Source organism: Vulpes vulpes, chromosome 14 (assembly GCF_048418805.1).
Source record: "Vulpes vulpes isolate BD-2025 chromosome 14, VulVul3, whole genome shotgun sequence".
NCBI lineage: Eukaryota > Metazoa > Chordata > Mammalia > Carnivora > Canidae > Vulpes > Vulpes vulpes.
Genome location: NC_132793.1, coordinates 22,686,388 through 22,702,618, shown reverse-complemented (window position 1 = coordinate 22,702,618; position 16,231 = coordinate 22,686,388). Strand labels below are relative to the sequence as shown.

Sequence of the window (16,231 nt, the reverse complement as noted above, 5' to 3'; positions counted from 1 at the left end):
AGAGAGAAGAGCATAAGGATTGATGCTCAGGGTTTGGCATTAGATGGACATGCAGTCACATCCTGGCTCTGCCATTTATTTGCTGGGTGAACTTTGGGAAGTCATTAACCCCTTTGAGCCTCACTTAACTTTAGCTGTGAAAGGAGTGAATGATTTTGATGTTAGAGAGATATTGTGAGCATTACACAAATGAATGGTGTCTAGTGTCAAGTATAGAGTAAATGCTCAGAAAATGGTGGCAATTCATCTTACATTGCCTTCTGATGGGCCAGCTTATGTGCTGTTCTTCCCCATGGGACTGACTGTGAGTCCAAGAACAGAGGCTACCCAGTTCCTCTTGCCTTCTCTGAGTCCAGGGCCTGGCTCAGTGTGAACATCTGCTTGCTGAATGAAAGATTAAATCCTTGGGCTAAGAATGCTAGCCATCCACAAACCAAGGGACCCCCACAATGGCTGGGAGTCACGAGACCGCAGGCTACTTGGGGTGACATTAGCAGAGACAACTGAAGATAAAAGAGGGGGTACGAGGGGCCCTCCTTGCTTGAAGGTTTCATCTCTGCCTCAGCTTTGGGGGGCTGTTGACATTGTGTGCTTTGCCTTCCCAGCCAATGGAGTGAATAACTTCCATCCTTCTCCTGGCTTTTCTTTATCCTGGTGCTTTTACATCAAGTTCCCTTGAGTTAAGATTTAAGAGAAAATAATTTTTCCACCTCCTAGGCAGATCAGAGAGAGAATGAGGGGTCCTGTCCTTCCTCTTTTGCCAGCATTTGCTAACCTCCCATCACACCAACCCAGTAACAGAAGTGGAGCAGAAGAATTTCTCCCATTTTATATGTAATTTACAATTTTTTTTACAATTTTTTACAATATAGATGAGAATACAGACTCAGAGAGGTCAAATAATCTGTCCAAGTAACACAGACAGTGGTAGAGCCAGGGCTGGAAGCAGAATTCAGAACTAGGAGAACTGAAAAGGCCCTCTTCATTGGTTCAACTCATGTTTGTCCACCAGGGCTCCCAGCATCTCTCCACAGGGCTTTCATGAGAGGTGGTTCTGGGTTGGGTTCTATTCCTGTGCCTCAGTTTCTCTGCCTGGGGACTGAAGGCAGCAAAGTAACTGGAGTATACATTTCAACAGATGACCATAAGGGGCCATGTGTTCTTCAGAGCAATCCCCCAAAACCCCACCCCCAACAGATTTCTCTGGAAAAGGTTATGACAGTGTCAAGTGGAAAGTGGTCCAGAGAGCTAGGGTGACTGAGTAAGTATAACCTTGGACAAATCACTCACCCCCCACTCTGGGCCTCAGTCTGCCTATTTATCAAATGGGGATGGTATCTTACAAGATGTGAAGATCACCCATAAAAGTACTTTGCAAACTGGAATGTGCTACTAGAAATATTGGTCAATAATAATCATTGGAAATCTTGACAGTCAAAGAAACCCACTTTTCTGGGTAGTCCCACTGACCTGAAAGGAATTGGGCCTTTTAAGTATAAATCCAGAATGATGTCTGGGAACATCCCGCCTCTGTCTTTGGAATGTAGCTTGGATTCTTCTGGGAAAGTGAGAGGCTCCATCTAGCTGAAGAGGGTGGGAAAGTAGCTCTGACCCAGGGGAGGAGGGAGAAGGAAGGAAGGGGAGGAGGATCCAGAGAAGGAGAGTGAACTAGAAGGAATGAGGGCTTTGGCCTTGTGGTCTGTCCTGCCGTCAGGAGCCTGAGGCTGGGAAGGTCAGTGAACAGAAGAGGCTCAGAATCAATCTGGAATAAAAATACTGACCAGCAGGGAGTCAAGGATCTCTTGCCAGATGTGCATAGGAAATAGTAAGTTCATCTGGTTAACTCCTAAGTTTTATTGATCCTTTTGCTTATTTATTTGAATAACTATGTAGTAACTGAACTCAAACAAAGCATCCCTAGTGGCAAAGTGACTTGCCCAAGGTCATGCCCCTGAGGGCCTGGGGAGTTCCTGGGAGGAATCTGGGAAGCTGGAGAATGAAAAGTCCAGAGGGAAGGAGGACATCTGTAAGGAAGTCTGCCCAGCGGGACTCCAGTCCTTCTGTGAATTGGCTCTAGGCTGCTTTGTCCATCTTCCCAGCTCCTGTCTGGAGCAAGGGCGTGTTCTCTAGGACTGGGAGGAACTGGCTTCCTTCTGCTCACTCTCTGCCCACTCCTGAGCCTAGTGGACAGCAGGGACAGTGAAAGGACTGGAAGCTATGTCTTGGGAACATCTGGTAAAGGACTTTGTCATGTTTAAGTTGGAGAAGATAAGGCTCAATGTGGGGGTGGAAAAAAGGGACACAGTTGCTATCTTGAGTTCTCTGAAGGGTGCTGGGAAGAAGGCCTGGCCTCATTCTGCAGAGACCCTAAGGGGTGGTATTAGGACATAGGTCATCATGATGGAGTAGCCACCTTGGGTGGGAGAAGTGGAAAGAGGGAGTAGAGGTGGATGTTGGTGAGTTGACACTGAGCAACACAACCCATTGGTGAGGCTGACACTGAGGGAACTGCAGCTTAGGGGAATGGATGGCCTGGCTTGTGTCTGGGCTGCTTCCCAGCTTCGGGCCTCTGTGGTTTCTGCTGCTATGGATTCTGGGGTGCCTAGAACAGTGGCTAGCACACAGTAGGTACTTAGGAATTATTTGAAGAATGAAAAAATCGTGTATGCCTGGTGGAGGGGAGGGCTGGGGAGTAGGGGTCATGTGGTCTACAAATGTGGACTGTGGGCAGAAATCTTTGGAGATTATGTTGGGAGTTACCTGCTGTCTTCCCTGAGGCTTCCTGCATGAACTGTGACCCCAGAGATGAGTATGTCCAACTCTTTCTTTGACTGAGAACAACTTGCCCGAGACTATTGGCCAAGACAGTGGCAGAGCTGGACCAGATCTCAGGCCCTCTGCCTCCCAGAGCCCTCTGCCATTTGAGGTCATTGCCTGTGGACGTAGGGAGTCAGAGCTGTGGTGGTACAGACCAGTTTTTTGAGTTAAGTGCTGCTGAAGGGCTTTCATTTGGTTTTGATTCATAGCCTCAGTGCCACAGACCCCTTGGCTACCCTTGCCCCACACCTTCCTGGAGCTTACGTGCACACCCAGCTGTACACAGGCCCATTCCTCAGTTACCCTTAGGGTCATTGCCACCAAAGCACACGTGGGCAAAAGCACATGTACACACTCAGACACACAGGATCCCAGGGGATGTTGGCACACACCTACTCCCGGATGGGGGAGAAGTCCCGAGTACCCCCCAGAGCCTGTGCCCTTCTTGGCTGCTGGGGAGGTGGGGGTATCTGCCTCCGCTCGGTGGGCTGGGAGGCCCACTGAGTCTGAGTCACCCCTTCTGAGTCAGGGATCCTCCCCCTTCTTCTCCCCTCCCCCTTCCCCTGTCCCCGCTGAGCTCTCCAGAGAGGCGGTCCCGCCAGGAGGGCCGAGGCTGGCCCGAGGCCGGGGTGGGGGCAGCAAGGGCTCCAGAGTTGGCTCCTTGGCCCCACCGCGGCCCGGCAGGGGTCCGGGAACTGCCAGCAGCCGCGCCGGGGAAGAGGTGGTGGCCCGGGAGCCTGAGAGAAAGAGAGAGAGAGAGAAGGAGGAGGAGGAGGAGGAGGAGGAGGAGAGGGAGGCCGGCGGAGAGGAGGCGGAGGCAGGGGCCGGGCCGCCAGAGGGACCAGGCAGGCGCGCGGCGGCTGCCCCTGGGCTGGGCGCGGAGGCCGGGCGGGGGCGGGGGCTGGCCGCGCGTCGGGCGCCAGGCCCGGGGCTGTGGGCACGGTGCCCAGCCCCCGGCGCACGCCGAGCCGCCGCCGCCGCCGCTGCTGCAGTCGGCATCCATCAGCGGGCGGGGGTGTCGCGGAACAGGCTGCTCCGCAGAGCCCGCCGCGGCCCCGCGCGCCCGCCCCGCCCCGCGGCCTGCCGGCACCCCCACCCCCCCGCAGGAGCCAACGGGGCGCCCCCCCGCCCAGCCTGCCCGAGATGGGGACCCCCGGCCTCAGGTAGGCACGTGGGGGGGATCAGGTGGCACGGGGGAGGGCGCTGGGGACTCAGGACACGTAGGCCCAGCCTGCAGCCCCGGGGAGGACTGGGGGCGAGACCGGGAGGAACTGAGTTTGCCGGCTCTTGGCCCCCTGGCCTGCGTCGGGGAGATCCGTAGCTGTTCCTCCCCACCTCGTAGGTCTGCAGCCTCCCCAAGGCCTGGAGAGAGAGGTGGGCTGGCTGTGGGCTGGTGGTTACTGTTGGGATGAATGGTTGCTGGGTGCTGGGCTCCCTGGCTGGGCCACTCTGTTCTCTGAGACCACTCCTGCCTCCTTTGTGGAGGCCAGAGGCTCTCTGGATCTCTGTGTCCAAGCTTCAGATGCTGCAGGCCAGTCAGTCTCGTGGTTGGAGACTGGGGTGCTGGGCGGCTCCTGTCCTCTCTCTCACCCTCTGGTTGTAGACCTTTTCCCACCTGGGCTCACTTCCCACCCCATCTCTCCTCCAAGTCACCCAAAGCTGGGTGATAGATAATAGTCCTGGGACCTGTGGGGTTCTGGTTTCCTATTGTTCTGGCCAGAGACTGCCCCCCCCACCCCCCCGCGCCCTGATTAGAGGGAGAGGACTTGTGGGTCCTAGTTGTGTCTGGCACCTTCATGCTTGGGAGTGTCCAAGGGCCTGAGAAGCAGAGGTCTAGAGGACAGGAATGGGGGGAGGGGGCGGCAAGTGACTACAGTCACCAGGCTAACTTACCAGGGGTTGAGGCCACTGCCTAGCAGAGCTACAGCCGCAGGATGGTCCATGGGGACCTTGACTAGGAAGGAGTTCTGAAGACACTGGTCTCCTTCTTGGCTGCCAGCTGTGGTCCTTGCCACCCTCCCTGCCCCCTACCTCTGAGAATGCATTGGTGGGGGAGAGGCACTACCTTGCGTTCCTGCCTGCACTTCTGGATCTGCATATCACCTCCTCTGCAAAGGTGGGAGTGTAAGAGGGCTGGATTTAGGACCTCTTGGGCTGTGTGGGGTCTGGCTGCTCCCTACCTCACAGCATTAGGAGTCTTCCAGAATTAGCAGCAGTTGGGCCAGGTTGAGAGGTGGGGACAGGAATAGTGTCCCCAGAAGCTCCTGGAAGACAGTGCTGCCTGACCTGGACAAGGGTGTGGAGAATAGAGGTGGCTCTGTGCCCGCCTGCCCACCCATTCCTCCAGATGGAGCCTGCGGCAGAGGCAGCCTGTGCCAGCCTCCTCTCTGAGCCACTGTGGCCCAGGGAGGCACTGCCAGCTCTGTGCAGGGATGAAGCTGGCTTCTCCTGGAAGCCTGAGGTCATGCCTGCTGGGCAACCCCTTGCACAGTCCTTGTGGTACGCAGAGGATGGTCCCTTGAGGGCTGCCTCAAGGCAGTCCTGGAGATCCGTGCAGGGGGCAGTATTGCTATTAACATCCTTCCTGGGCCATATGGCAGTTCCCTGGCCTCAGCTCTGTGAGCTTCATGGAGCTTTCATAGAACCGCATGAGAATGATGCTTGGCCTCATAGCCCTCACTTAGGAAATACTGAAAGCTTGAATGAGGCCTAGAGAGAAAGAATGACTTGTCCAAGGTCACGTAGCAGCTGAGTGGGAGAGCCAACACTAATGCACCCAGGTTTCCTATCCCTGGTTTGAGATTCTTGCAGCCCAAATGCCTGCTTCCCTGTTGCTGTGGCTGTCCCATACACAGATGTGTGACAGGGGCTGGGCATTATAGCCTGGAGCCTGAGGCTACCCTTGAGGAGTCTCCTAGCCCATGCCCCCAAAATGTGAGGAGGAAAGGTCAGGCTGCCTCACAGATAATGGGCCAAGACTGAGGCAATGGGCAGCCAATAGCCTTTGACCTTGTTAGTATATGGAGCCAAGAGGATGCTGGATGGCCAGAGATATTCTGGGCCTGAGCCTCCAGAGAAAGTAGATAGGGTCTTTTGACTGTACTAGCAAAGATGGGAAGTACCTCTGTGTTAGCTTCAACATGGACTTCTCTGGGGACCTCTCTGGGCTTCTGTGTCTCCATTGATTAAAAGGGGATAATAATCTCTATCTGGAATAATATCAGTGATTGTGCAATCAGGATGAGGACATTTATTGAGCACTGACTGTGTGCCAGTGCTTTGCATTATCTCACAGCCACCCTGTCAGGTATTATCCACTTGTTACAAATGAGAAACTGAAGCTCAGAGAGGTTGTGTCACCTGCCTGAGGTTACATAGCTGGAAAGCATGGGGCTGTCTGCATCCAGAGCCTCTTTCTCTACCATGACATTATACCTGGGGCAGTGTCTGGGAGTACCAGGTTGGTGTCCAGCAGAGCCACAACTAATCAACCATAACTGATATGCCAGGGCTGATCCCAGTGGAGAGGTCTGTGTTGGATCTGGTGAGACAAAGGTGGTTCTGTGGCTCAAGTGCTCCTCTGGTCCGGAGGGGTAGGGGCAGAGAGGTACTAGCTAGGAGCCCTGAGAGAGAGGTCGCCTTGGCCTTCTGCTTCCAGGCTAAGATAGGATCCCCTAGAGGTGGGGCTGCTCTGGGCTCCCTGCCCCCATAGGCTCTCTAGGACGACTTATTGGCTTTTTTTTTTTTTTTTTTTTTTTACTTATTGGCTTTTAGTCTAGTTAGCCCCCATGATTACCCACTCCTACCCCTGCTGCATTTGATAGGACCCTAATTACCTGAAAACACAAGGGTGGGAATGCAGGGCACCAGCTAGTGCTGTGACAAGGAAGCCCTTATAGGGATGGGGCCTGAATCTGGGTGGATGAGTGGGGGTGAGAGAAGGCTGGTACTGCTTCCTTTGTGGGTGGGAGGCTTGTGGATAAGAATAGTAACAGCCAGCATTTATTGAGCACCTATTACATGCCAGGCACTGTGCCTGTACAATTCATACGATCTTCACAAAACCCGATAGTAGGAATTATTCTTCCCGTCTTATAGGTCGAGGGAACTGAGGCTTACAGGCAAGGGAAAGACAGTCACTCAGGGTCTTATGGCTAGGTCATGGGGGAGCCCTGATTTCAGTCCAGGCAGTGTGGGCCAGAGCTGTGTTCCTGATGGCCATGCCAGCAGCCCATAGTTTCTTCTCATAGTTTGTACTTGGTTTTGTTCAATTTGAAAAATAGTATCTGAGTACCTCCTGCAGGCCCCACGTTGCCTCTAAGGAAACATCCCTCTCTTGTCTTCAGGGGTTCACTGTCTAGCTAGAGAGGGACAGACAGGATACAGGGAGGGTAAAGAGCTACTGTTCCATATGTTAAGCATGGATTCCTATTTTGGTGATCAGGGAAGGCTTCCAGGAGACTTTGCACTGGGAACCAAAGGCCCAAGTGGAATTTCAGTGGTAGTGAGGGAAGGCCACCCACTCCCTCAGGTCAGAGGGGAAATAGGAATGTCTTGAAGAAGAGTGGGTGGGTTGATATGTGTGGAACAGATAGGGGGCCGAGGAGCTCTGGGAGGTGACTCAGAAAGCTTGAGTGTGGGTCCTCAGCAAGGCTCTGGAATCCACCAGATCTAAGCTCTAGTCACAGCTCCATTGCATACCAGCCACGTGCCCTCAGGCACGTCACTTAACTGGCCTGAGCTTCAGTTTCTTCATCTGTAAAATATGGATAAACACACCTATCTTGTAGAGGCCTCCTGTGGTTGTTGTTATGTAAAGGACCTAGCACAGTGCTGGCACATCCCAGTAAACATTACTTCTCTCTCCTTTCAGTCTCTGTCAAATGTCAGGCTAAGGTGTTTCTACTTGACAGGAGCTTGGAGGCTCCGAGAACCTTTGTCCATCTTGGATGTGCACAGGGCATGCATGCACTGGGGCATGACAGAAGTGTTTGGGAAGGTCCCTTTGGCGACTGGAAGAACCCACACGGAGGGGAGGGACTGCAGCCTTGCAGGAGAAACATCAGCCCTGTGGACGTGGAGGGTGAGAGAGGGAGGAAGGTTGACAAGGCACGAAGATGTCCTCTCATGTGGTTGAGGTGGGGCAGGCCACAGGAGTTATGAATTCTGAGTGAGGCCTCATGAGCTTAAGATGTGTCCCTTGAAGGTTGCGTGGCATCTTTGTGCATCTGGCTTTTTCTTTTTTTTCTTTTCTTTGAATAATTTCCTTTGGATGAATCCCCATCAGAGCTTCCTGCATAATAGTGGTAAATTGGGACTAAGTGCCCAACAATAGGAAGATGATTGAGAACGTTTTGGAACATCCAGTGGATAAAATAATATATAGCCATGAACAGCCACAGAAATACTTATTCCTGCAGCGTATGGAGTTGTGTACTTGCGAAGCTCCTTTGCATCCTTTATTTACTTCATGTCTGTGTGACAGAGGTGGGACAGGGGTTAGATTCCTCCAGTGCAGTAAAGAGATTCAGGCGAGCTTCTAATCTCCTTGAGGGCAGGGTTCATGTTTTATTCATTGTTCTGGCCTCAGCATGTAGCTCAGTAGCTTGCAGATGCTTGTCCAGTGAAAGAATTGATTGAAGGAACAAAGCCCATGGGAGTCGGCTTGTCCAAGGTCACCCAGGCTGTAAAACCGAGGAGCTGGTCTCCTCATCCCTACCTGCCACATTCTTCCTCACCCCTGAGGAGCTGCACCGGGAGGAAATAGGGTAGAGGGGTTCCTAGCCAAGGTTGGGATGCACATGACCAGGGCTTACATCTACTTGCTGTCCTTCTGAGCTGCTAGGCTCTGGCAAATTGATCTTTTAAGCCTCACTTACCCCATCTGTAATGTGCACTGCCCAAGAATCTGTTTTTAGGGTTGTTGTCAAGAGTAAATGATTTCGACATGTAAAGCTCTTAGCGCCATAACTAGCACACAGTAAAGCACCCGTGAATATTAGCTGTGATGATAATGATATAATAATGTGGAAATATTTCTGATACAATTAATGTTAAATGGAAAAAACCCATAAAATTATGAGCACTCAGATTGAAGTGGTGTAGAAATTAGGTATGACCATAGATAACAGATAGGAAGAGAACAGTCAGAAACGGAATTACAGCAGGTACAATGGAGGTTAATAAGACCGATCAAAACAGATGTTTTAGGGGATCCCTGGGTGGTTCAGCGGTTTAGTGCCTGCCTTCGGCCCAGGGCATGGTCCTGGAGTCCCAGCACCGAGTCCCGGGATCGAGTCTGGGATTGAGTCCAGGATGGAGTCCCACATCAGGCTCCCTGCTTCTCCCTCTGCCTATGTCTCTGCCTCTGTCTCTCTGTATCTCTCATGAATAAATAAATTTTAAAAAAATCTTAAAAAAAAGATCTTTTAAAAATACTTTTTCCCCCTTAGTTTTAATTTAAAAGGAAATATGTGAAAAATCCTAAAAATGCAAACGTGTATTCTTCCCTTGTTTCCCCAACCAAAATCCTTCTCTCCAGAAATATCCAATGATAACATTGTGGTGTGTGTCCTTTGGGGTATTTTCTGTGCCTACGTAAGTATACAAACTAGAATGAGACCATAAATTGCATCACTGTTTTACAACTTACATTTTTTTTCATTTAACTCTATATATTAACATCTTTTCATGTTGGTATATATAAAATCCATCACAAAAATTTTCACAAGTATGTAATACTTTTATAACTCTTTTTTTTTTTTTTTAAAGATTTTAATTTATTGGGCAACCCAGGTGGCTCAGCGGTTTAGCACCTCCTTCAGCCCAGGGTGTGATCCTGGAGACCCAGGATCGAGTCCCCTGTTGGGCTCCCTGCATAGAGCCTGCTTGTCCCTCTGCCTGTGTCTCTGCCTCTCTTTCTCTCTCTCTTTCTCTGTGTCTCTCATGAGTAAATAAATTAAAAAAAACTGTTTTTAAAAAAAAGCACAAGCAGGGGGATGGGTAGAGGGAGAAGCAAACACCCCTCCCGCCCCCACTGTGTGGGGTCTGACCTGGGGCTCCATTTCAGGACCCTAGGATCATGACCTGAGTTGAAGGCAGATGCTTAACTGACTGAGCCAACAAGGTGCCCCAGTCCTAGAATGCGTTTTTAAAGGGATACATCCAGGGTGTCTGGGTGGCTCAGTGGGCTAAGTGTCTGACTCTTGGATTCAACTCAGGGTCATGATCTCAGGGTCCTGAGGTGCAGCGCTGTATTGGCAGGCTCCCCACTGAGTAGAGTGTCTGCTTGAGATTCTCTCCCTCTGCCCCTCCTCCCACTCACTCATATGCACGCTTTCTCTCTCTCTCAAATGAATAAATCTAAAGAGTATAAATCCTAGTGAATTTGGTCAAGGTCCTGTTGATGGACATTTAAAGTTGTTCCCAATTTTACTCTATTTTAAATAATTCTGACAATGAACTCTAACAGTTCATTGAACAATTAAAGAAAATGAAATGAGAGAGGGAGTCAGAAACCAAACCCATGAGGGTTGGCCTGGGGAGGTCTGCAGTCTGCAGGTCTGCTGCTCCCCTGCTTCTCAGCAGAGCTGAGGGGGGCAAGGACCCTGAGGGGGCTGGCTTGCTTGGAGGAGATCCTATCTCTGTCACCCTTAAAGGGTAAGGATGTCCCAGGAGAACCCCTTCGGTCACTGACCCAGTATGGAGCTGACCTGTGAAACTTCCAAATTCTCTTTGGATGCTAAAAGTTGTTGCCTGGGTCATGCTGCTGCTCACACCCTGAGTGTTCTTGGACAAGTTCTTTGCCTTCTCTGGACCTCCCTTTGCCTATCTGTGTGGTAGTGACAACCGTCCTGATGAGAGCCATTGTTGCCACTTATTGAGTGTCTGCTGTATGGCGACGTGGTGTCAGAGTGAGCTTCACATGCATTCTCTCATTTATTTCTCACTAAATGTCTTTGAGGCGTAGGGGGTGTTATTTTCATTTTACATGCTCAAACTGGCTCTCAGTAGGGTTAAGTAACTTGCCCAAGGTCCTCAAGCCAAGATTCAAACTCTGGTCCAAAGCCTATGTTCATACCTGCTGTTCTGTGTTCCCTCTCACCAGCTGCTGATTGGTGAGGGCCAAGTGAAATGATGATTATAAGAGGATTCTTTAAATTGTAAAGCACCCTACATGTGGGAGGGGTTGCTACTGCTGTTATTATTTCTACATCCAGAGCAACGGTAGCTTTGGTTACATGGTTGACAGCAAGTTGGAGGTTGTGGGATGTAACAGGATTGAGGGGGAAGACCATGGGCCCATCAGCCAGCAGATCTGGGTCCTCGTTCTGGCTCTACTTGAACTGACTAGCTTGGTGACCTTGGCCAGCCAAGCTAGCCTGGGGAATAAGCCCATCTGCACTGTGTGGCCCTTGTGCAGCTCAAATGAGACAAAGCCTGGAAGACAGCCAGCTCGTGTCTTTCAGAGGATGCCCCACTATGGGGAGGTCTCTGGCTGCCTCCAAAGTCATCAGTATGGTCCAGAGGTATTTCTCCTTTCTGATGCTGTTGCTCTGTAGTTCTGGGCATGGAATGTGGTCTCCAGCCCACAACTGTACATCAGCCTGTGGCTTTGTGGTAGCACGTGAAGCCTTTGGGCAAAAGCCAGTACTGACGGGTAGCAGCCTCTCCACGTTGCTTGGCTTTACTTAATGAGGTACCCATGGGCACCGCGAGCCTCTGACAAATTGCAATCTCCCCATTGCCCCATAGACCCGAGCAGCAATATGAATGAATGACTGCAGGCTCAGCCCCCGTGTTGACTCCACTGCCTCTGTCCAGAGCTCCTCGGCCTTGGCCTGGAAGGGTGGCACCAGGCCCCAGAGGCAGCTCTTGCAGCCTGTACCCTCCTCCCTCATGGCAGGCAGGCATTTCATTCACGTCCACCCAGAGATTGTCACTCCGGGAAATGAATGTTCTGTACTGGGGAAATCCCAATGGGAAGTAGCATCATCTCCAGAGGGGAAGAATAAGTCTTAATAGGGCTTGTTCTCTCTGTTTTTTATTTTGAGTTCTTCTCTTTCTTTTCTGATTCCAAAAGTAATACATGTTCATAGTAGAAAAATTGTGAAACCCGGAGAACCCTTGAAAAAGCCAAAAGGAACGTCTGTAATTCCTTCTCCAAGGGAATGCTATTGTTCACATTCCAGCCTTGAGACTTAATGCTAAAGATGAGAATATCTTTTTTTTTTAAGATTTTATTTATTTATTTATGAGAGACACCACCGGGGCTGCCCAAGATGAGAATATCTAATATTGAAAACTAACTATGGGTTTTGACATGTGTTAAGTGCTTTACAGGCATGGTCTGGTTCAATTTTCACAGTAACCCTGTGAAATAGTCAAGATTATCATCATGAATTTTACAGATCAAGACACTGAGGCCCAGAGAGGTTAAGAAACTTGTTCACGGTCTCGTTGTCTCCCATTTTGTCCCTGACCACTAGGTGATACTGCCTTTTCTCAATTTCTTTTCTCTTCCCTCTTCTAATTCATATATCTGCTTAGCATCAGAAAGTGTATCAGTCAGATTCTGGTGGAAAACAGAATTTTACTCAGATGTTTACACTGAGGAGATGTTAATAAAGGTGTGGGCAGGGTTAAGGGAACCCACAGGGGTACCCCACTAAGTAACAGGGACAGAAGCTGTTTCTTCCTTTCCCTTCAGCCTGAATGAGTAGAGGGAGGGAATAATATTACCAGAATTCAATGATGGTTGTGTCTGTGCAAGGAGCTGATATAGAGGGGCTCAGCCACCACCAGAACCACAAACAGGGAAATTGGGAGCATGTTCCCCAACTTCTTTCTCCTTCCACCCTTGAACCTCCCATTGGCCAAACCCAACTAGGAGTTAGTAGACAAAGGAGCTCAGTCCAAGGGACAGTCCAAGGGTTCAGCCTCTCACGTCTTTGAACAGGGTATGGAACTGGAGAAGGGAGAGAGCCCAGGAGACATGGCTGGAAGGGGATGGAGGAGATGCCCCCGATTTTACAAAAAAGAAGAAGACTTACCTTAGTAACTGTGATTATTGAAAACATAATTTAAAACAGAAGAGTTTCACTTGCTGCCTGTCATTCCCTTGGCGTTTTGGTGTCTTCCACACCCTGTCCATTTCTCTCTTGTTTTCTTTGTTCCTTCCTTCCATTAGTTCCTACCAGATTCAGAGTTCCCCAGAATGCCTGGGTAAAAGGTGCCAGTGTGCAGGGTTTAGAAGATAGCCTTACTGGCTCAGGAGTCATTATCATGACCACGGACACATGCGGCTGTATGGGCCCTCAAGTTTTTCCGCTGCCATGTGTTTGCGTGCAAAGACCTGCTTCGGGTATACGTGAGCATCTATAATATACTCTCCCTAAAATATATGACTTCAACATTTATATCACAAAGTTCTTTCTTTCTTTGTAATATCCTTTATCTTCATGGCCCTGCTCTGAAGTGAGAGGGTAGCAGAAGAGGAAGCTGATGCTCAGAAGGGGGAAGTGACTTGCCCAAGGCCCATCAGATGGGGGATGGCAGGACTGAAGCAAGACACGGTGGTCCTGATTCTTTTTTTTTTTTTTTTTTTGAGAGAGGGAGATAGCAAGTGGGAGGGGCAAAGGGAGAGGGAGAGAATCTTAAGCTGGGCATGGAGCTTGACATGGGGCTTAACCTCATGACCCTGAGATCCTGACCTGAGCTGAAATCCAGAGTCAGATATTCAACTGACTGAGCCACCCATGTGCCCCACAGTGGTTCTGATTCTGAATTCCGTTCTTCCTAGCATATTTGCCTTTCACTCTTGGGAAATTTTTCCTTAGCCAGCCTCACCCCTTGGAGAAATTAATCCACCTTGCCACCCCCTCCCCCGAAACGAGGCTCCCAAAATGCCCTGTATAGTGGCATGGACTTTGGAGTCTGGGAGACTTATCACAGCCTTATGACCTTGGGCAAATCAGCATGCCTCTTTGGGCCTGTGTGTCCTCATCAGTAAAATAAGGGTGATATTATCAGGAATTTGGATGGAAAAGTCAAGTGCTTAAGGTCTGATAAGTCATCAGGACAGACTAGCTAGCTGGTAGCCAGAAAGGCTCCTGAGGTGAATGCAGCCCAGGTCTCTGTCCTTAACTGAGTCAACTTAAAACTTGTCTCATTGATGTTTCATCCGCCTATCCCCCATCACAGATGTGTTTGTCCATTTGTCTGTCTACCTATCCTTCAGACATCAGACCCCCTGGTACTCGCATGCACTAGTATATGATCTCAGGCAAGTTTCCTAACTTCTTAGAGCTCTAATTTCTTCTTTTACAAAAAGGGATAATAAAAGTACTTATTCCGGGTTATTGTGAAGATTAAATGAGTTAATTGACATAAAATGGTTAGACCAGTGCTGGGCAAATTGCAGACTCTATGAATGTTAGCTTTGTTGGTATTTATCAAGAATTGTGCTAAGTCCTGGGGATAATGGCAAATGAGACAGATAATGTTTGGTGTTTATGGAGTTTATATTCCAGAGGAATAGAAATAAATAAGTAAAAAGATATAGGTTTCATTTGTGATAGTAACTATGGGAAAAAAAAAAAAAAACCGGCATGGTACTTAATGGGTAGAGTTTCTGTTTAGGTAATGAAAAATGGTGGAAATTGACAGAGGTGACTGTTGCACAAGGTTGTGGTTGTAATTAACATCATGGGACAGTTACACTTAAAAAATGGTTAAAATGGCCAAAACCAAACCAAACCCCAAACAGAGCATGCTGTCACCAAAAAAAGTAAGGGGAAAGACCCACTTTATTTATTTTTATTTTTTGAATGATTTTGCTTATTTATTTATTTAGAGAGTTCACGCAAGCAGGGGGAAGGGCAGAGGGAGAGAAAATCTCAAGCAGACTCTGCTGAGCATGGAGCCCAACATGGTGCTCAATCTCATGACCTTGAGGTCACAACCTGAGCCAAAATCAAGAGCCGGATGCTCAACCAACTGATCTACTCAGGTGCCCCAGAAGAAAGACCCACTTTAGACAGTTGGGTCAAGGGGCATATGGATTGAGGTCTGAAGGGTGAGAGCTGCCATGTCAAGAGATAGGATGAGCCCGTTGTCCACACAGAGAGACCATGAGGGCAAAGCCCCATGGCAGGAGCAAGCCTGATGTGGAAGAGCAGTCAGAAAGCCAGTAAGACAGGCTCACAGTGATAGGGGAGCTGATGCAGTGGCTGTAAGCAGGGATCTTTAACTTTGGTAAGGAGTTTGTGTTTTATTTTGATGGTAAGTTACTGAAGGTTTTAAGGAGGGAATCCAAGAAAATGGACAGCATAGAGAATATAGTCAGTGGTATTGTGATAGTGTTGTACAGTGACCAATGATAGCTACACTGGTATGAGCCCAGTAAGGTGTAGATTTGTCCATTCACTATGTGATAACGGAAACCAGTGTAAGATTGTGTGTCAACTATACTTGAATTAAAAGAAAGAGAACATCTGATTAGTGTTTTGAAAAAAATCCATGTGGCGGGCAGCCCTGGTGGCGCAGTGGTTTAGCGCCGCCTACAACCCAGGGTGTGATCCTGGAGACCCTGGATCGAGTCCCACGTCAGGCTCTCTGCATGGAGCCTGCTTCCCCCTCTGCCTGTGTCTCTGCCTCTCATTCTCTCTCTGTGTCTCTATGAATAAATAAATAAAATCTTTTTTAAAAAATCCATTAAAAAAAAATCCGTGTGGCTATTCTGAAGAGAATAAACCCTAGGAGGGCCCAAGGGGCCACAGAGAATCCATGCAGGAGGCTGGGGAGCCATGTGGGCATGGCTTGACCATGTGGGCATGGTCCAAGCCATGCTTGGACCTCTGCAGTGGCTGTGGGGATGGAGAAAAAGAACAAATCCAAGGTACTGGATTCAGAGATGCTGACTCATGCTAACCCTGGCTGTAGGGCCTGATGTATAAATCGGCTGATTCATTTTTAATGAGTTGTTGCAATTACAGGCCAAGTGCATCTTGCATTGCCTGGGCTAGGACATTCTCTCCCAGCAGGCCACACAGATGGAAAGCCATAGTATCCCTGAAGGGTGAGCCAGGGGAGCCAGCCAGTAGTTGCAATGCTAAAGAGCATCAAATGCTGACAGCCTTCTGGACTGGCCTCAGCCAGACCCAGGGCCAGACCCCTTTCCTCCAGACAGTGGTGCTATAGGCCCCGTCAGCATTTACTTCTCTGGCTGACCTTTCTCTTTGAATCCTGTGCATTGGATATTCATATGTTAGTGTCATCAATCTGGCCTTGCTGGCCTCTGTCTCTTTCTCCATCTGTCCTGGGCTAGCACTTCTGAACTCCTGGTTCTCAGACCACTCACCACCACGGCCTCTCAGTATTGTTTGTAATTGTAGACCCTCTCAGGGATGTTTTA

The 16,231-nt window shown here is 49.5% G+C and overlaps 1 protein-coding gene across 41 annotated transcripts in view; it reads left to right on the top strand.

Annotated features, from left to right (window-relative positions):
• The window catches only part of EPB41L1 (erythrocyte membrane protein band 4.1 like 1), a 143,669-nt gene that overhangs the window by 66,564 nt on the left and 60,874 nt on the right, over positions 1–16,231 (top strand). For 5 of the 41 annotated variants that reach the window (XM_072735953.1, XM_072735964.1, XM_072735948.1 and 2 more), the window contains exon 1: positions 3,668–3,980. The exons of the other annotated variants lie outside the window; for them this stretch is intronic. The gene's annotated coding sequence lies outside the window, so the exon portion shown is untranslated. Of the gene's footprint in view, positions 1–3,667; positions 3,981–16,231 lie in introns of those variants that run through there. 41 annotated transcript variants of the gene reach the window in all.